Raw genomic sequence first — 22394 nt, 5'->3', positions numbered from 1 at the left:
CATCCTTGTAATGAATCCTGGTAATGACAGGTCGATGAATCGTGTAAAGTTTCACATCTTTCCTATAGCAGAGAGGCCAGAATTGGATGCAGTATTCCAAAAGTAGGCTAACCAATGACCTATACAGCTGCAACGTGACCTTCCAACTCCTCTGGTCAATGCACTGAGCAATAAAGGCAAGCACACCAAACACCCACTTCACTATCCTATCTACCTGCAACTGCACTTTCAAAGAACAATGCACCTGCACCCCAATGTCTCTTTGTTCTGCAACACTCCCCAGGATCTCACTGCTAAGTTTATAAGCCCTGCTGTAATTTGACTTTCCAAAATGCAGACCCTCACCTTTATCTAAGTTAAACTCCATTTGCCACTCCTTGGCCCGCTGGCCCAGCTGATCAATGTCCTGTTGTACTCTCAGGTAACCTTCTTCGCTGTCCACTACACCTCCAATTTCGGTGTCGTCCGCATTTCTACTATCCATACCTCCTGTGTTCACATCCAAACCATTTACATAAATGACAGAAAGCAGTAGAGCCAACATTAATCCTTGTAGCACACCACTGGTCACAGGCCTTCAGTCCGAAAAGGAACTTTCTATTACCTTCTGTCTCCTACTTTTGAGCCAATTTTGTGCCCAAATGGCGAGCTGTCCCCGTTTTCCATGTAATCAAACATTGCTTAGCAGTCTACCCATGCAGTACCTTGTTGAATGCCTGACTGAAGTTCATATAAACAACATCCACTGCTCCACCCTCAACAATCTTCTTCATTACTTCTTTAAAAAAAAACTCAAACAAGTTAGTGAGAGACAATTCCGCACACACATAGCCATGTTCATTTTCTGTAGTCAGTGCGTGCCTTTCCAAATACCTGTAAATCCTATCCCTCAGGATCCCCTCCAACAACCTATCCACCACTGGAGTCAGGCTCACCAGCTTATAGTTCCCTGGCTTTTTCTTACCACCTTTCTGAAATAATGGCACCGTGTTAAACAACCCCCAGTCTGCTGGCACCTTGCACATGGTTTTTGATGATACAAATATCTCAGCAAAGGGCCCAGTAATTTACCCGAGCTTCCCACAAAGCTCTGGGTTACACCTGATCAGGTCAGAGGGACTTATCCACCTTTATGCATTTTAAAACCTCCAGCACTTCCTCTGTAATATGGACTGTTTTCAGGACATCAGTATTTATTTCCCCAAGTTCTCTAGCTTCCATGTCTTTCTCCAGGGGAAATACTGATGTGAAATATTCATTTAGTATCTCACCCATCTCCTGCGGTTTCACACACAGACGGCCTTTTTGATCTTTAAAGGGCTCTACTCTCTCCCTCATTACTGTTTTGCCCTTATTATTGTTATAGAATCTCTTTAGATGCTCCTTAACTGTACTTGCCAAAGCTATTTCATGTCCCTTTTATGCACGCTTGATTTCCCTCCGTAAGATACACATTGCCCCTATGCTCGTCCAGGGATTCACTCAATCCCAACACAACATATGCTTCGTTTTTCTTAACCGGACCCTCACTTTCTCTATTTTCAGCATTCCTGGCACCTACCAGCCCTGCCCTTCACATTACCATGAACAAACTGTCTCTGGACTCTCCTGATCTCTTTTTTAAAGGAGTCCTGATTCCCAATCTTTACCTGCAAATAGTCTCTCCCAGTCAGATTTTGAAAGTAATAACGCGGGAGGAACTGCGGATGCTCTAATTTGGAAACAAAAGCTGAAATTGCTGGAAAAGTCTGGCAGAATCTGTGGAGAGAAATCAGTGCTTGCGTTTCAGATCGATTGACACTCCCTCAGAGCTTAGGAAGGGTCACTCGACCTGAAACATAGAACATAGAAAAGTACAGCACAGTACAGGCCCTTCGGCCCACGATGTTGTGCCGTGGAGTAATCCTAATCCAAAAATAAAATAACTTAACCTGCCTTCACCCTCAATTCACTGCTGTCCATGTGCATGTCCAGCGGTTGCTTAAATGTCACTAATGAGCGTCTGATTTATCTCAACAGATGCAGTAACACCCGCTGAGCTTTACCAACAATTTCTCTTCTCGTAACTTTTGGACGTTCCTGCCTAATACCATGAAAATTATTTTTTTTTTCAATTTAACTTTTTGATCAGTCCTTTTCCATAACTATTTTAAAACTGGTAGAATTACGATCACTTGCCCCAAAGTACTCCCTTCCTGTCACCTCAATCATTTGCCTGCCTTATTCCCAACAGGTCAAGTTTTGCTCCTTCTCCTGTACGTACATCCACATACTGAAAAAGAAAGTTTTCTTTCACACACTGAACAAATTCCTTCCCATCCCACCTCTTAACACTATGCCAGGCCCAGTCTATGTTTGGAAAGTTAAAATCCCCAACCATTACAACCCTGTTATACTCACAGATATCTGAGTTCTCCTTACTTTTTCATCTCAATTTCCCATTGACTACTGGGTGTACCTTTTGTACAATCCCAACAAGATGGTCATCCCTTTCTTATTTCATCGTTCAACGCAAATAATTTCCTTGGGCAAACTCCCAGGAATCCTCCCGAAGTACTCGCTAAGTACAGCCATAATGTTATCCCAAACAAAAATCACCACTCCTCCTCCTCTCTTTCCTCCCCTTAAGTCCCTCATATCATCCACAAACAAAGCTGTTTAATCCTGGTGTCAAATTTAAGTCCTTTAAGAAATTTCCAGTAAGTGTTGATATTTAACCCCAATCCCAAGGTCGAGTTTTGAGTAATAACCCATTTAATTATATTTTTCAAAATCTTACTGATGTTTTCTGAAGGCCCAAACATATTATTTGCATGAGGGAAGCAGCAGGGACCTGTGGGGCAATATTTTCACACAGAGGGTGGATCGCATGTGGAATGAACTGCCAGAGGAAGTGGTACATACATGTACAGTTGAATTCTTCTTATTACAAAGTTCAAAAGACATTTGGACAATTACCTAAAGAGGGAAACTTTACAGGGATATAAAAGCAAATGGGATTAGTATAGTTTGGGAAACTTGGTCGGCACCGACAAGTTCGACTGAAGGGTCTATTTCTGTGCTGTATAACTCTGTGACTCTAATAAATGCTCTAAGTTAAATGTTTATATTACTACCCTTCATTATTGGAACTAATGGATATTCCTGCAATCCTTAAGTGGAAATATGAAATGCAAACTTGCTTTCAGTCATGTATGTTTCCCATGGCCTGATATAGATGTTTGCAAAAATCTGAGCTCAGACATCCCCACTAAAAGATTTATCTTGGCTGCAGTGGCAAATGTGATGTGTCCTGTTCTGCAGGGAAACCAGGTAATTGCTTATGTTGTGAAGGTGACCCATGGCAGCTGATATGGGGGATTTTCTCAATAATTCCAACATGGGTGTATTTGTATAATCTCCGCTGCATCACGCTTGGCAGTCATCAGCACAGTTTCAGAACACAAATGGCAGGTACATGAAGGCAAATTATGGTATTTATCAAATCAGCTGATCGCAATATGTTTGATAAAGCTCCCCAACCAGTTCCTGCTCATTACTGAATTCCTCAGCAAGGCTCCCTGTCCATACAACCTTAATAGTTTCTGCAAGGTAGAAATTATTCTTCAAGGTTAGCAGTTGAATTCTGCTCTTTATAACTTCTGCACACTGAGCTCTGTTTAGAGCATTAGCTACCCCCTGGTGATGAAGCTTTGGTCACAAGGTCTTTATCAAAATGATGTTTGATGCTCATTGCTTACACCTTGTTCCCTTTTCTTAAAACAAAAGCTGCGTGTTCATTTTTGCAGTGACTGAGCTCTGAGGTGGGTCAGCTGTTTTATTGGAAAATGCATCTGGAACCAAAGCAGGGCGAAGGATTGCATCCTGAAATGTTAGCTTTGTCTCTTCACAGATGTTGCCTGAGTATTTCCAGCACCTTCTGTTTTCCCCAACTTCCCCACATTGTGATTTCCTGCATCTGTAGTATTTTGCTTAATTACATTTCGGTTGAGTTGGCCTGTGAAAGGCCTGATTAATTTTTTTTGCATATTACAAAAAAAACTGTCCCAGCAATATCAAATGGCTTGGAAAACATCAGCCTTTCAACAGCCGACCCTTAACTATTGAAACAGCCATTCCTCATCCCTGTTAAATTTCTGTTGGAATATGCGATTTGCAGCAAGCAGAATATTCAGTTCTTCATACAGGGTTGGTTTGGCCTCTATAGTGATTAGGTGTAGGGAACGAATGAAGAACTGAAAATCAAAAATAATTTGGAAGAGGATCGCATTGTCGCAGCACGTATTGTCCATTTCTGCAGAGGCAGCTGAAACAGTTGGAACAGCAAACAACATATTTTCTGATAAAAGCTTGAAACATAAGTAAGATTCACTGCAGCTAAGGCAGGTTGCACATGGTTTGTATCTGTCCTGTCCACAGTTAGTTGCCATCGAAATAAACTGCATGGAAAAAAAAACTAATAGTCCAGTATAATAAAGTGTGAAACTGGATGAACACAGCAGGCCAAGCAGCATCTCGGGAGCACAAAAGCTGACGTTTTGGGCCTGGACCCTTCATCAGACAGCATCTTCATCTCTCATGAAGGGTCTAGGCCCGAAACATCAGCTTTTGTGCTCCTGAGATGCTATTTGGCCTGCTGGGTCCATCCAGCTCCACAATTTATTATCTTGGGTTCTCCAGCACCTGCAGCTCCCACTTTCTCTAATAGTCCAGTAGTCTGCAGCATGTTCTAAACAGTTTAATTTCCTGGATGACCTCCTGACATTTACACCTCCTTGAGATTCCCAATTGGTCATGTGGGAATTGTGGTAATGTCGGCTAGACTGAGAACTGGAAATACATCTTTTCAGATGTTACCGAGAATGGTGACAAAACATCTGAAAACTAACCTTCAAGCTCAGCGAGCAAACTCACATCCAGAAACTCAACTTGAGTTACAAATCTTCTCAAACCTCTCTCGCACCTATGGGCGCAATACGCTAAAACTGGCCCGAAGATGGGAAACCAGCGCCATCCGACAGAGTGCCACCCGCGAACAGCTGTACATGCTGCATGAATGCCTAAGGAAACAGGTACTACCTAAATGTCTCAAATACAAACCTCACCTTAACACCCCGCTAGCCAAAAGAATAGCAGAGCAAAACAGCCACAGAATGCTTAGAGAAGTGATCAATGATGCCCACAACAGACTCCGTACATACAACCGGGAAATTTCGCGCCAAAAATCGTTACTCACTAACACGACAGACCATGAATGGACAGGCACAGCACAACAAGCCATAGACATCAGGCAGCGGCAAACACAGAAAACGAAAAAAACCAGACAAACTCACACAAAATAACAACACAGACAGCACAGAAACATGGATAAAAAAACTTATCTGACCGACCCATTAACAGACACTGAAAAAGCCGTCTTAGTAAGAGGATTAAATTACAACTTCCAGGATGCGGACAAGAAAGATTTCTCAGCAGCGTTAGAAACAACACTGTAAGACAACAAACTCACAGAAGAAACCCAGCAAACCATCAGACAGACAGTCGCACCAACACTAAGCAGGAAAATGGAAGGACACACACTCAATACACAAGAAAGAAAAGCCCAAAAAGGACTCAAAAAAGATAAAAACACCGTTATCCTACCTGCAGACAAAGGACGCTTGACAGTCATCTTAAACCGAACAGACTGCATTGAGAAAGCGAACGCACTGCTTACAGATACCGACACTTACCAACAGGTGGCGATAGACCCGGCCCCACAACTAGAGAACCGAATCACAGCCTTACTCAAAAAACTTCAAAAATCTGGAGAATTAAACAAGAGAGACTTCCAAAAAATGAAACCAGATGGATCCAACACACCACGCTTCTACGGACTACCAAAAATTCACAAACCAGGAGCACCCCTCAGGCCCATAGTGTCGCTACCTGGAACACCAACCTACAGATTAGCCAAGGAACTGCACCAAAGACTAAAACACCGAGTAGAAGACTCCCACCACTCCATTCACTCCACCCAAGAATTCCTGAACACCATCAAAGACACCAAGTTAGAAGAGGATGAAATAATGGTCTCCTTTGACGTAACAGCCCTGTTCACATCCATCAACATCAACCTGGCCAAAGAAACACTGACTACACTATTAGAAGAACCGAAGACACATACACCAGACACCACCAACCTCATCAGCAAGGACAACATCATCAAGCTAGTGGACCTATGCCTCAGCACCCACTTCACTTTCACTAATAAAACCTACAGACAAACCAACGGTACACCCATGGGATCTCCGATATCAGGGTTCTTAGCAGAGGCAGTAATGCAGAGACTCGAACAAACAGCTCTGCCAACCATCCAACCCAAACTTTGGGTCTGCTACGTGGATGACACCTTTGTCATCACGAAACAAAACAAATCAGAGGAAACCTTCAAGACCATCAATAATACCCTTACTGGCATAACATTCACAAAAGAGGAGGAAAACAACAACAAACTGCCATTCCTAGTTGTCACAGTAGAGCGAACAGCCAATGGGGAACTTCAAACCAGCGTCTACAGGAAAACAACACATACGGACCAAATACTGAACTACAGGAGCAACCATCCCAACACCCACAAACGAAGCTGCATTAGAACATTATTCCAACGAGCCACCACACACTGCAGCACAGAGGAACTACGAAGAGCAGAAGAAAATCACCTATACAGCGTATTCAAAAAGAATGGGCACCCTATGAACACCGTCCGCCGATTTCTCAGCAATAAACCCAAACAAACAGACAAAACAGGCTCAGAAACCATAACCACTCTCCCCTACATCAAAGACATTTCTGAAATGACTGCCAGACTACTCAGACCTCTTGGCATCAGGGTAGCCCACAAACCCACCAACACACTCAAACAGCAGCTAATGAACTTAAAAGACCCTATACAGACAACAAATAAAACGAACGTCATCTACAAAATACCTTGCAAGAACTGTGACAAACACGACATTGGACAAACAGGCAGGAAGCTAGCCACCAGGATAGATGAACATCAACTAGCCACAAAACGACATGACCCACTATCACTCGTATCCTTACATTCAGATAAGGAAGGACACCACTTTGATTGGGACAACTCATCCATCCTGGGACAAGCCAAACAGAGACATGCACGAGAATTCCTAGAAGCATGGCATTCCAACCGGAACTCCATCAACAAACACATTGATTTGGAGCCAATCTACCATCCCCTGAGAAAAAGAACAGGAAATGACATCACCAACCCAAGGAAACCTAACCAGATAAATAGAAAGCGGGACATAACACCAGCGCTTCGTCGGAGGCTCACTGATGATGTTACCCAGAATGGTGACGAAACGTCTGAAAACTAACCTTCCAGCTCAGCGAGCAAACTCACATCCAGAACCTCAACCTGAGCTACAAATCTTCTCAAAGCTCGCTGTGACAAAAATATTGCAAGCGATGTGTTTCTACTTCACCGGTTTATTCCCATCTCAGAGAGGAAGTTTTACATTCCGTTTGGAGCAGACCGACTGAGAACAGGAGAAGACCATTCAGATCTTTGCAAGTGTATCAGCTCTCCTGTGTGGCCTTGGCCAGTGCATCAACATGAGGTATTTATTTCAGATACATGAAGCTGAGGCAAGTAGACAACTGATGAAAATGCACAGTGCAGTTCACTGCAATCCACAGCACTGACCAATAGAAAATAGCAGAGGATGGTTTCGATCCATCGACCTCTGGGTTATGGGCCCAGCACGCTTCTGCTGCGCCACTCTGCTACCATGAACTACCTGTGTCTCAGGCAAGTATTCAGCTTTCCATCTGGAGTGCAGCATTTCCATTCGATGACGATGTTCAAAGCTTTTCACTGTCGTGCACAGAAGTGTCACAGCTGTGTAAATATAAGCTTTGTCTAATTTCCCACATTCTGTTGGTCGATTTATGATTTCACTCAGAATCACAAAACTTGTCACAGCTCAGGTGGAGGCCATACACCCTGCCTTAGTTATGCCACGTCTCCCCAATAAGCAACTGATTATCACTTTCAGGATCAATCTTTTGCCTTCTCCCTGTAACATCTGCACAGGTACTTTTAACATAGCTGTCCAATTGCATTGTGTTGATTGAATCTGCCTCTGTCGCTGTCAGATCGAGATTTACCGACCCGAACCACTCCTTGTGTGAGAACGTTCTTCCTCAAGTCGCTTTCACTTCGTTTTCCTCATGCCGTCAAATATCTGCCTCATCATTCTCAATCCCTTCAGGCGTGGTGTGGTAGAACTTCCACGCCTTTATTTCCACTGTCTAGACCCCTTGTGACTTGGAGAGCTTCGTTCGGATCACTTTACAGCCTTCTATTCCCCAAGGAGAACTGTCTCAACTTTCCAACCCATCTTCATTTCTGACATACAGCTACATTTTAAACCTTCAATATTTGGACCCATCTTTGATGCTCCTTACTCACAACACCTTCTCTGCCTCCAGAAACAATTCTTTTGATGTGGCCTGGACTGTTTTGTTCTTCCAGTCTCCTCTTTGTCTACGATTCACATGAGCCTGTTCAGCACTATCCCCAATCGCTTCACTTTCCCACTTTCTGAGGTTTCATGTTCATGATTGAGCAATGCTTCAGCCTAAGAATTCATTCAGAGTCAGATTGCCTGTGTTAACATTCTAAAACTCTTGTTCTTCCTTTGAACAAGTGTATTCCTAGGCCGGGTTCGCTGCAATGGGACCTCTACCAAAGTCAGGCAGTTCAACTTCATTTCACGAAGTTGCTTTTTGAGATAATTAATTGGGTACTTTGGCAAAACACGTATGGTTGTTTAGATGTAAAACTGGGACTTCTGGCGTTTATAAATGCTGTAAGACCCAAAACAAGAATCATACCCCTGGACCAACGAGCCATCTGCAGACCACAGGGGCCAATCCTCAACCAGCTGGGACTCGCTTTGTGTGACGTACATCCCACAATGCTTCACGAATTCCAAGGATCAAACAGTTTCCTGAACATAATCCCTTGACCTTGATTGTTCTTGGAAAAGAACCAAAATTGCTGGAAAAGTTCAATACGTCTGGCAGTATTTGTGAAGGAAAATCAGGGATACTGTTTTGGGTTGGGTGAATCTTTCTCAGAACTGCCTGTTTACACTTATTTCCCAGGACATGGCTCACAGCCTCACCTGTTGGCCTGGCTAGTGGATATCTTAAAGCTCTTTAACTTTTATGAAGGTTTGTGCTGGTTCTGCCATGACAGGCAGTGAGTTACCTTTTGCCACTGTTGGTAGTCTGAGTGAATTTTTTTTCCTGCTGTTTTGATTCCTGTCACAAGCAAAACAGAGGAAGCAAACAGCCCTCGCATTCATTCCCAGCTTTTGCCCACAGTCAGCAGGATATGAATTCGTGCAAAAACACCCCAATGGATTTGAAATTTTTTGCCTTCACAATTAACCAAGAGATGCTTGTTATTATTAACAGCAGAGTTCATAAAGGGAGCCCGTAGATGAAATTGACTTGAATTTTCCACAGCACTCAAAAAGGGGTCAAAAAAGGTCATAGCACAAGGTCAGAGTTCATGGTGTTGGCTAATAACTGAGCATGGACTTCCTATTGTTTAATGAACAGAACACACAGAATCGGGATTAAAGGGTATATTTCGTGTTGAAATACCCACATCCCACAACTCACCCATCGGACTCTAATGTACACTATTTGATGGGCACTGTTCTCTCGGAGATCTTTTAACTTGATGTAATTCATTAAACCTGCCACATTGTACATTACCGGAACTAAATTAGCCACATCCCACATCCTACCCCAAATGCATCTTTTGCCTCTTTGAACAGTTATGGAAACATTTTTCTCTGAAATTTATCACCTTCATTAAAAAAGGGGGCTTTACAGAGTAGCAAAAATCAGAAGCCCTTCTTTTCTTGGCACAGATTATTTACAGACTTCAGCATTATGGGTGTGTAGTTCCTTACTCCGCTCTGTGTCTGTAAGTGTCTAGTTATTAGTTCTCCAGTCACCAAAGAATGTGTACGTAATATTTGATAAAAATGAACAACTACAGTCAAGGCCACTAAAACATTTATCATCTGTGTGGCTACCAAGGTGTGTCAGTAAGTGAGATGACTGATTGAATCCTTTCCCACACTCAGAACAAATGCATTGGTTTCTCTCCCATGTGAATTCACTGGTGTGAGACCTGATGGAAAGACTGGCTAGATCTCTTTCAACACTTGGAGCATTTATTTAAATCTGCTAAGTGTGATCTCACTGGTGTGTAGCAGGTTGGATGTTTGAGTGAACCATTTCTAAACTTAAAGCAATTATCGAGTCCAAGAGATATTCAGCACAGAAACAGCATCTTTGGTCCTTCTCGTCCATGCCGACCAGATTTCCAAAATTTATCTCGTCCCGTTTGCCAACATTTGGCCCATATCCCGCTAAACCCTTCCTGTACATGTATCAATGCCGATGCCTTTCATATGTTGCATTTATACCAGCCTACACAATTTCCTGTGTCAGCTCATTCCATACACACAGCATCCTGCGTGTCAAAACATTACACCCTATGTCCCTTTAAAATCTTTACACTCAAACCTTAAACCGATCACCTCAAGTTTGGACTCCCCTATCCTGGGAAAAAGACCTGCTCACTACCCCTCATGATTTTAATAACTTCGATGAGGTCACCCCTCAGCCTCCAACACTCCAGTGTAAAGACCCCGATTTTATTCAGCCTCTCCTTCCGGATCATCTGCTCCAACCCTGGCAGCATCTTTGTAAACCCTTTCATCTTTCCTTGAGCAGGGAGAAGAAGATTGAATGCAAGTTTGTGAGGTTTCGTCTGTGTGTATTAACGTGGTTCATGGGTACAGAGAGGATGAACACATCCGCTTTATTCCGCCAGTTTAAATTATGAAAATATCGGTTTTAAAGCAGTGTAAGAGGAGATTGTATCTTTCTGTGCATTTTCACCGGAAATGTTCAGCTGTGAACTGCCTGTCTTTTAAAAAAAAGGTGCTTGACTTAAATTCTCACTGATTAACATTGAGATAGAAAAAAAGTTTCTGTGTTCGGGTGTTTAAGTTCATGAACATATGGATGGGAGCTGAAGCAGCTTGTGTGGAGCTGAAGCAGCTTGTGTGGTGCTGTGGTTTAGTTGGCTAATGTGCCTTTCTAATAATCCGCATAGCTGTGGTTTGAGTCCCACAGGTGCCTGTGGCTTAGATTGATGGTATCTTGTCCAAACCTCTTGTAAATAGTGCCAGTTGCTTGGTTCCTGAAAGCTGAAATGGCTTGTTTATTGTGTTTAAACTCAGTGCATTATTATTCCTCTGCTCCCACTCCACTTACCTGAGCTTAACCCAACTGGCTGTTTTGTTTGTTGCGGTTTTGTGAACTGTAACAATTAACAATTGTCAGCCACTCAGAGAGAGAAATTTTGATAAATATCTCGATTTGACAGATAAACCTGATAACTTTGCCTCAGATGACGATTGAAATGCGTAACTAATCTAGTTCCAATTAACGATCTGTGGACCTGAAACGTTACCTCTCTTCTGCTCTACAGATGCTGCCAGACCTGCTGAGTTTCTCGGTCAATTCCTGTTTCTCTTTCAGACTTTCAGCATCTGCAGTTCTTTGACTTCTGTTAACTTGAATAATTTCTGAGACAAATCAGCCCATCTACCAGCTCCAGAGCTTCTTTCCTGCTCCTGAAAATCAGGCATTACAATAAACGAGCAGAATAGAACTCCCATTCCCTGACCGAAAACGGAACACAGCCTGCGGCGGTGAAAGCACCAAATCCTAACCGCTGCACCTCCAGGAAGGGTACTTCAGACTCTTGTATCTTTTCTCACCGACACTGCTTCTGACTTTTTATTTTGTACCATTTTGGCTGCAGATCAGTTTCTCCCTTTCACCAAAATTCCCTTTGCCTTTTTAATTCCCTGCTGCACCTGCAATCCTACTTTTAGCGATTCCTGCACAAGGGCACCAAAGTCCCTCTGCACAGCAGCGTGCTGCATTTTTTACCATTTAAAACATAGTCCATTTTGTGTTATTCCTAGCAAAATTGATGATCTCACACTTCTTAACATTGAACTCCATCTGCCAGGCGTTTGCTCACTCACTTAGACTATCCATATCCCTCTGCAGACTTTTAGTGTTTTCTGCACACTTTGCTCCATACTCGTCTTTGTGTCAGCTGCAAATTTTGACACACCACACTTAGTCCCCAATTCCAAATCATCTGTGTAAATTGTAAACAATTGTGGTCCCAGCACTGATCCCTGAGGCACACCACTAGCCACTGACCGCCAACCAGAAAAATACCCATTTACCCCTACGCTTTGTTTTCTACTGGTCAACCAACCCTCTATCCATGTCAATACTTTACCTGTAATGCCGTGCAACTTTATCTGTTATAGCAGCCTTTGATGTCGCACCTTGTCAGATACCTTCTGGACATCCAGATACACCACACCCACAGGTTCCCCATTGTCCACATTGCAAATAATGTCCTCAAAGAATTCCACAAAATTAGTTGAACATGACCTATTCCTCATGAACACATGCTGGGTTTTCCAAACGGGACAATTTAAGTCCTGATGTCTTGATGTTTATTCCTTAATGATAGATTCAAGCATTTTCCCCGTTGCTGAAGTTAAGCTAACTGACTTATAGTTACCTGATTTTGTCGACTGCCTTCTTTAAACAGTGACGGCACATTGGCTGTTTTTCAATCTGCAGGAACCACCCCAGAGTCCAGTGAATTCTGGTAAATAATTATTAGTGCATTTGCTATGTCCCCATCACCTCTTTTTCATATCCTGGGATGCATTTTATCAGGGCCAGCAGACATGTCTACATTTAGCCCCATTACCTTGCCCAACCCTGCCTCCTCAGTGATAATGATAATCTCTGTCACAATCAGTGAGGGTGTCACATCAGAGATTAATTAAATGGGAGGAAGCACTGAAATCCATTGCTTTCATCAGCTCAGAAACAGTACTACAAAAATGCTCTTTGTTGAAACATACAGGTGTTATTGGTGATGTAACGGATTGGATGCAGAAAGGCTCGTTCCCTTCTGGACCATCTGGGAAGGGAGTGTCTAATATCAGAATGGAGGTCGCACATTTAAGGCAGGGTCGAGGTAAAATTTATTCTCTGAGATGGTGTGAATCAGTGGGTTCCTTTACAGGAGAGTGTTGTCGAAGCTGGGCCACGAACTAGATTTAAGGCTGAGTTTGAAAGATTTTTAGCAGCAAGGGTATCCGAGATTACTGAGAAATCCAAGAAAGTGCAGTTCAGGATTATCAGGTCAGGATTATCCACTCATTTAATAGCAGAGCAGGCTTGATGGGCTGAGTTGCCTCTTTCTCCTCTGAAATGCATGATGTTGATATAAAGCTGCAAAACTGACCGGAGTAAAAATTTCTTTGGAAGAGGCAGACCCCATCAGGACACTGAGCCTAGGTAAGATATGCAAAGGGAACAAAATGAAAGGGCTGTCATTGTCAGAAGTGGGATTCTTACCCACGCCTTCAGTCAGAGACCAGAACACCCAGCTTTATAGTGGGGGGACTCTATTCCTTGAGTCTGGCACCTTAGACCACTCAGCCATCCTGACATACTTTGGTTGCTCCAGAGTGATCTGTATGCCAGGGTAAACAGGAACAACCAGGCTTCAGCAGCCACACTGAGCCTGGCTCCATGAGGCCCACAGTCACCTCTCACAAACCACCGTTGCCCTGCACTTTTCTTGACCTCCGCAGTTCTTGTCTGAAACAAATGGTGCATCAGGCAATTGCAGCTGTCATTGCTGATGTAGAACTGGGATATAGATTGAAGCGATAGCGCCTGGTTGATGGCATAATTCTGCTTCCAAAGATCAGTCAATATTTCATAGTTATTATTGCAAATTTTAACCACGAACACGCCATGGCAGTGATGGCACTGAATTCTAATCAGCAGACTGCGAGGGAAGACGTATATCTCTATCACCTGGTCACTGCCTGATTCAGCATTGTGTCTCTCATCCTTCTGCACATGATCCCGTCAACTCCATCACAGTGTTGTCGCATTGTCTTGGTTAATAATGCAAAGACTATCCCGCCATCTATTACATTGCAGTTTCTAATGCTTGAAACCCCACCTTACAGGGCACAGCCTTCACTCTGTAGTGCAGTATTGAAAGCAATGGTCTTGTAAAGCACCAGTCATGAGGTTACTTCGAATTGGAGGAGATGAGAATGTTTGTACAACTGCGGCATCCAACATCTAAAAGAGGACTTTCAATATTGTCTGAAATTATGCCAGTGTCATTTCCTCCACAGGCCAGCAGTGAGGTGTGGTGAGGTATTATAAACTGTAGGTTGACAAGGAAACAATGGGGGACCAACACGGAGAGGGGAGCGGCCGAATGCTTTATTTCTTTGCTGTAATCAGATTCTGGTTTTGAAGTGTGAAATGGGACTGTAGAACCCAAATGTTTGAAACTCTACTTTCTGGGGGTTAGTCTCTGCTGAGGCCTTTGTCACCTTCTGGGAAATGTGTCTGAGTGTTACCTTCTGAGGGTGAATATGTGGTCCATTTCCCCAAGGGAACGTGAATATCTCAAACAGCCGGCCCATTGCCTTGTAGCACACAAGGCTATGGGCAAAGGCTGGAAACTGGGTCATTGAGCCTCTTTCTGTGCTGTAAAAACATGATGATTCAGTCATTTTGGAGGAGAAACTACTGTCGCAGAAAAAAAAAGCCAGGAGTTGCATCATTAAGAAATGATGCACACATATCCACCACTATCCCTGGTGGTCTTGTGGCTAGGATTCGGCGCTTTCACTACCACAGCCCGGGTTTGATTCCCGGTCAGGGAATCAAGTTTTATTTTTCTTGATGGTGACAACGCAAAGGCAGTGCAGCTCTGTCTGCAATCCTTTCAATGTCAGTTCCTGTCCCCGAGAACATCAAGGTCCATATTCCAGCCGCTTAAAGAGGGGAATGGTGCCTTAGCCGTCACTGCTCAGTCAGGCTACTCACCTTTGTGTTGTGTTGTTAGCAGGGACATCAGCAGTGAGGGTAACATTCACAAGATAAACAACCAGCAAAGATAATCACAGTCGCCACTTCAATTCAATTGTCTCCCCTTTGTGACGCAGTGAGTTTCACTGCCATTTGTCGTCAGGAAGCTACAATTCACCCGATCGAGTCTGCTCAGCCAGTCAATGAGATCGCTGCTGATCTGATAAATGTCAACTCCGCTTTCCTGCTTTTCCACCGTAACCTGACGTAAAATCGAGCCTAATCACAACGTCATATATTAACGATATTTTTTCGGAAGTTTAGATGACTTCAGTGACCTGTGCATGTTTGCATGAAATTGAATAATATGAAATGAGTGAAAAAAAGCCCTTCCCACAGTTCAACTCAGTGCAGGGTCAGCCATATGACAAAAGTAAGAGAGCAAAAACGTTACCTCCATTTCTCCCAGCACAGATTTCTCTCTTGATGAGTTGAATATTTGTGGCATTTTTCATGATAATTGTGACATTTTCATGGACAGATCCTCACTCCATCCACAAATAACTGTGCTTCCAAAAACTATTTTGCCTCAGATTAAACTTGCTGTGTATCTTTTCATACAGCTTGAGGTCCCAATAATCCCTGCTCCATGTCAATAGAAGCTGCTCCGGGTGAGGTTGGAGCTCACAGACTCGGTTTTTCACGCACCTCTATACTGTCACAGAAGGACCGCGCGCTCACTGATTGTGTCACTTCTGTCTGTATCACCCTGGTCACTGTCTGATTCACCATTGCATCTCTCATCCTTCTGCACATCATACCCGTGGCTCTATCTTGATTTTGTCACATTGTCTTGGCTCATAATGCACAGACTATCCCGTCATCTATTATCACAGTGTATGTCTGCACGCTCATTGCCATCCCCATTTCCGGTTACATCTTCACAGCTGGGACACTGACTTCCCTGGTTCGGGGCCTGGGAACTGAGATTATATGGTCATATGCAGCAATGGTTACTTCCTTGTGTGAGTGATCTGATGAAATATCCAATGTTCAACTAGATTACTATTGAAAGGTACATTTCAACAATAACCAGCACTATACACTGAGTCTTTGATATTTTGTAGAAATCTATCAATCTCAGTCTTCAATATACCCATTGATGGAATCTTCACAGTCTCTGGTAGCATCATAATTACAGATTCCAGCCCTCTGTGAATTGCCACATTTCAGCGCACTGGGTGGAAAGAATTCCTGTTGTGAATCTGGTGCTGTTCCTAACGTATCCCCTGCCACTGTAGTTATTGCTTGTTGCACGCCAGCGAACTCATGTGGTGCCGTGATCGTTTAATGGTTAGTATGCTGCATTGTGGCCACAGCAACCTCGGTTCAAATCCGAGTCATGGCAGTGGGTGCTTGCTGTATTTCTTTTTAATCCTTGTGCCATGGGCCACAGCAATGTGGCAAATAGCAAACATTTTTACGTGAATATTTCTTTTTTCATCTCCCAACCCCGGCTCTCTCACATAACTGCATTTGATGTGTCAGAATTCAAACCCACCACTGAGAGAAATTTCTCCCTCCCACAATCACTAACTCTCCTTTACGTCCCTCCTTACACTTCACTGAGACACTGCACAATCTAACATCCATTTTCACATTGACATTGTTCATACTGTCTTGTTGCAGTCTGTGTTGCTGAGTGAACGTGGCCTGTCTCACCACCAGGAACTCTAAACCAGATGAAATATTTAGATACTGGGACGGTCAGATCAAGACTCATGGAGCAGCTTTTACTGACATGGACCAGTGATTATTGGAACATCAGGCCTAGCAAAATGACCCATGGCAATAATGAGCAACATGGACTGCATCTGAAAAGACCAGTTTCTGTGGCTTTCTGGATCATTTATTGCATTTTCTCATTTGGCGATAGCCAGAGTACTGTGTGCAGTTCATTAATTCACATTATTGTGGGATGTGATAGCACCAGAAACTGTGCAGAAGAGATTTACCAGGATATTGTCTCAGCTGAAGAGTTTCCGTTATGAAGTGAGATCGAACAGACTGTGGTCATTTTCCTGAGAGCAGAGGAGATGTACAAAACAATGAGTGATATTTATTGGGTAAACTCATGTAATCGCTTCCCATTGATGGAGGGATCGAGCACCAGAGACCATAGATTTAATGTAAGAGGAAGGAAGTTTTGAGTAAATTTGCAGAAAAATGCTTTCAGCCAGTGGGTGTTTGGAATCTGGAAGCCACTGCCTGCAAGTGTCCCAGAGGCAGATATCGTGATGACATTAAGAAGCATTCAGATGTGAATTTGTGATGCTATGGTATTGATGACTGTGGGCTAAGTAACAGAAGTAGAATTTGGAAACTTAAGCAATTATATTTGATTTGTGCACACGTAAAGGGCTTAAGGGGCATTTGCACCTCATGCCCTCATTAGTATTGTCACTAGTATCCCCACCTTTCACGAGGGAGACCGGGGTTCAATTTCCTACCAGGCCTGAGCCAAGCATTTTTGGGGCCTTTCATCAAAAATGACCCAGCTTCAATTTCAACTTCAGCTGATGCCTGCGTGGAGTTTACATGTTGTCACCATGTCCGTGTCTGAGTGCTTCAATTTCTTCACATGGTCTAAATGTATGCAGCTTAGGTGAATTGAACAAATATAACATAGAAGAGGACATCACAGGCCCTTCGGTCCACAATGTTGTGCTGAAATATCATTCTGCTCGAAGATCAAACTAGCCTGCGTACTCTATATTTTATGATCATCCATGCACCTGCCCAGGTCTCACTTAAATGTCCCGAATGTATCTGACTCGAATACCACCGCCGACAGCACATTCCACGCAGCCACCAATCTCTGTGTAAAGAACCTACCTCTGACATCTGCACAATACCTTCCTTCAATCACCTTAAAAGTATGCCCCCCATCCCCATAATAGTCACTTCTGCTCTGGGAAAAGGTCTCTGGGTATCCATGCTATCTATGTCTCTCATCATCTTATTTACCTATATCAAGTCACAGCCCATCCTTTTTCACTCTCAAGAGAAAAGCCCGAGGTCCCTCAACCTTTCCTCATAAGACCTGCCCTCCAGTTCAGGCAGCATCCTGGTAAATCTCCTTTGCACCCACACGGAAACTATCCTTCCTATAATGAGGCGATCAGAACTGAACACAATATTCCAAGTGTGGCCGAACCAGGGTTTTAAGCAACTGAAGTATACCGTTGCGGCCTTTAAACTAAATTCCCTGGCCAATGAAAGCAAACACACCATACACCTTAACTACCCTATTAATTTGGGTAGCAACTTTGAGGGGTCTATTGACCCAGACCCCAAGATCCCTCTGTTCCTCCACATTGCCAAGAATCCTGCAATTAACCCTATATTCTGCATTTAAAGTCCACCTTTCAAAATGAATAACTTCACACTTTTCCAGGTTGAATTCCATCTGCCACTTCTTTGCTCAGCTTTGCATCTTGTCAATGTCCCATTGCAACATCCAACCGCCCTCCACACTACCCAGCATGCCACCAACCTTTGTGTCATCATCAAACAGAGCTAAATGTACAGATTGTGGGAAGTGCCACAAAAGCTCAAGGGGACCGATGTACTGTCAACATGCTCACACTGAAAGGAGACCGTTCATGAGCTTTCACTGTGGGGCTGGGTTCAGGGCATCATCAACCCTCACTGTGCACCAGCAAATACACACCGGGGAGAGATCATTCACCTACTCTGTGTATGGAAGAAAATTCACTCAGTCATACAGCTGGAAGAAACATGAGTGGGTTCACAAGTAACTTCAGTAATTGGATATTTATTTTATTTGTCCATGGGGTCATGGCATCAGAAGCTCAGAAAACTTTTATCATCCACTCTAACTGCTCAGAGGATGGTTCAGAAGCAAACTAGTGGTTATAGCATGGATTCACATGGAGGTCAGAATAACAATGGCCCCCAGACACAAAGGCACTGATTTGATTTTCTGGTCTCTTGTCCTGTTTCTGAAACAATAGTGAATAAATTGTTGCTGTTGATTTAAAAGTGAAAGACCAAAATGGGTTTTATTCTGATTCAGCATGCCCTGATGTTTTCTCAGTTGTTATTGACAATCTCATGGCCCTCACACGACCATCTGTTCCAGAGAGTGTTTCAGGAAAGGGGGGATGTCAACTGTATCTGGTCACTCAAAGGGTCACTGCACCTGAAAGGGTAACTCGGATTTCTTTCATAGATGCTGCCGGGTATGCTGAATTTTTCCAGCATTTTCTGTTTTGTTTCAGATTTCCCTGCATTTGCAGTTTTTTAAATGTTTTTCAATATTGACCTTGTCTGTTTCAGAGAAGCCTCAGTGATAGGTTTGGTCGGTTTTGAAAATTGAAAGTTAGGCCACAGATCAGGCGATGTTCTGACTGAATGACAGAACGGCTTGAGGGGCCGAATGGTCTACTCCTGTTCCAATAAAAGTTTTCCATCTGCATCTAGTGGCAATATTTCCCCTCACTACTCACTTCACATCGGTGACTGTTACACTGCACGCTATTACTGGCTGAACAAATCTCCTGCGTTTGAACTCAGTCTGTTACTATTCAGTGCCCCATCTTCGCCTGCCCGGGTTTGACTCTCATCAGAGAATTTTGTCTCTACTGCAGAAATTCACCAAAGATTCTGAGACAGCACCTTCCAAACACATGACCACTTCCATCTGGAAGAATGAGGGCATCAGATATATGGGAAGATCACCACCTCCTCATTCCCCTGTAAGTCACTCACCTTCCTGACTTGGAAATATATCACCGTTCCTTCACTGACGCTGGGTCAAAATCCTAGAATTCCCTCCCGATAGCATTGTGGGTCACCACACAGCAGGAGGACTGCAGCAGTTCAGGAAGGCAGCTCACCACCACCTTCCCAAGGGCAACTACTGATGGGCAAGAAATTCTGGGCAGCCAGAGACACCCACATCCCACACATTAATTAAAAAAATACTGTGTGAACAGTCACAACAGGAGGATCCTGGAGTCTCATTCCCCTGAAAAAAAAAGTTGCTGGAATAGCTCAGCAGGACTAGAATCTGCGACCTTTCCTCACTCCCCTGGGATCTACCAAACGGGTTTATAAATTCCACTTCCACTTTCATTCTGGCTGTTTAATTTCTCAATTTCAGTCCACGTGCCTTTTGAGCTCTTCAACAACCCCATTTGGGAAAATGAGAGAAAGCTGGAATTAATGCAGTGAACTGGGAAGTGGGCAGAAGTATGAGGAGAGTCCACATCAAAGAAAGCTCCCATTCCAACAACAGAGCTTCTCAAAGCACAAAGGCAGCATGAAAGCTTGAGCTGAATGAACATGGTGATGTGTGGCCTGTCATGAGGAAAGTTTGACCATCATCACAAATGTTTACGTTCACAGGATCCCGACAGTGCAGAAAGAGGTTATTCAGTGCATCTAGTCTGCACAGGTTCTCTATCTCACCCTACTCCCATGAACCCCACATTTTACTGCAGCTAACCCAACCACCGAACCTGCACACTCGGGGACCATTTAGCGTGGCCAATCCACCTAACTTGCATATTTGGACTATGGGATGATCACAGTTCAGCTCTAAATTGGCGAAATTGTGGATTTAGGCTCAAATAAAAACATCAACTCTGAAACAATTTCATGGTTTTTGTTTCCAAAATTAAAATCTAGGGAAAGCTGCAGCCACAACAATTTCAGTTTCTCTCTGGAGGAAGCGAATTTAAAACTCTGGCCCGGGGACGCAGTGAGCTGACAGAGGCCTGGGACCAGAAATGTAACAGATTCTGAGCAAGGTGGTGGTGAGGCAGGGGCAAAAATGCAGATGTCACGGGGGAAGGCAGGAGAGATTAAATTGCAGAAATGTTATTAGTCCTTCAAGGCTGCAGGGAATGGAGTTAGGGCTGGAAAAGAAACAAATAAACAAAAGATGTGCCTGGAACCATGTGTGCAGTGGACCCAGACACAAATTGAAACAAGAAATGTAAACAAATTGGGGCAGAGTTCACAGTCTGAAATTGTTCATCTCAATGATGAGGCCAGAAAGCTGTAAAGCCTGGCTCGTTCTATTCCAGCCAACACACACATGATGGGCCCAGGGTGAATACTGCTGTCCAGCCAACAATACGCACATCGCACAAATGAATTAAAAAAGGCCTCGATCTGCACTGTAATTTTCTGTTACTTTTGTTCTGACATTTGCAGTTGTGTTTCTGATTATGGTTATCACCCTAAAATTGAACTAGAGTTTCGTATCCGAGAGAAATGTAAAATAAGTCAGCTTTGCTTCAAGCACATCACTGTAGATTGTTGTATTTGTCCTGAGGATTGAACAGCACCTGGAGCTCAGAAAGGACAATCTCAGGGTGGGGGGTAGGGGGAATCGTGCACAGCAACAGAGCTTCAGTCGGGGCAAATCCTTCAGGCTCACACTGAGGGGGTCAGATGGCACTTTACTCTTTCATGTCTCTCTTCACTGACAGCCAAGCCACAGTGTGGGTTAATCCTGCTGTGTGTAAGAAATGTGTCCCAGCTACTGTCTTCCATGGGTCACAGCTCCCAGGCACGGGACAGAATCTCAATTCCAACTGCGTTTAGAGTCATAGAAAGAACAACGGTGAATGCTGGAAATGTGCTTCAAATCAGAGATTCGTGTAAATCAATGACCTGTTCCTGACTGGAAGTGAACCATCAGGTTCAGGTTTGGGTTTCTTCTACATTGGTAAAGATAAAGCAGTGTTTCGTAGCCGTACAACACTGAGACCCAGTGGGAGCAGGGGTATGAGCAGCCTGTCCCTGCCTCTGCTGTAACCACACAGAATGCGCCAGGGTGACGTGAGAGAAGGGTCTGGGTTAGAAATTATGTTTCACCAACGGTGACGACATGGGGAGTGTTGACAACATGTTGATTTTCATTTTCAATATTGGCACGTAACATAGATGTATTGGCCAGGAAAGGATGAAAAGGGGTTAGTGCTGGCAATGGGAAGATTTTTTTTCTGAAGTAGTCTCGTCTGAGACTTTATCACTTTCTTCTGATGTCGCCCGGACATGTCTTTTCTTTCCACCTTGATATCATTTTCCATCTTGACTACATTCCGTTCTCTTGTCTGATCCAGAGGTAACTGTCAAAAACAAGTATTTCAGTTTGTGGACAGCTTCATATGACAACATTTTTTTTAATGTCGAAAGCCTTCCATCAGGTTTAATACAATTGAACACAAAACAGCCCTTTTGATTTGCACCTCAATGACATCCCTGTACTCCCCACACCACTGATACACAGTGGCAACAGACTGTACCGT

The sequence above is a fragment of the Stegostoma tigrinum genome, unplaced genomic scaffold (assembly GCF_030684315.1).
Source record: "Stegostoma tigrinum isolate sSteTig4 unplaced genomic scaffold, sSteTig4.hap1 scaffold_49, whole genome shotgun sequence".
Taxonomy (NCBI): Eukaryota; Metazoa; Chordata; class Chondrichthyes; order Orectolobiformes; family Stegostomatidae; genus Stegostoma; species Stegostoma tigrinum.
The sequence above is the reverse complement of the archived record's forward strand: the minus strand, read 5'-3'. Positions refer to the sequence as shown.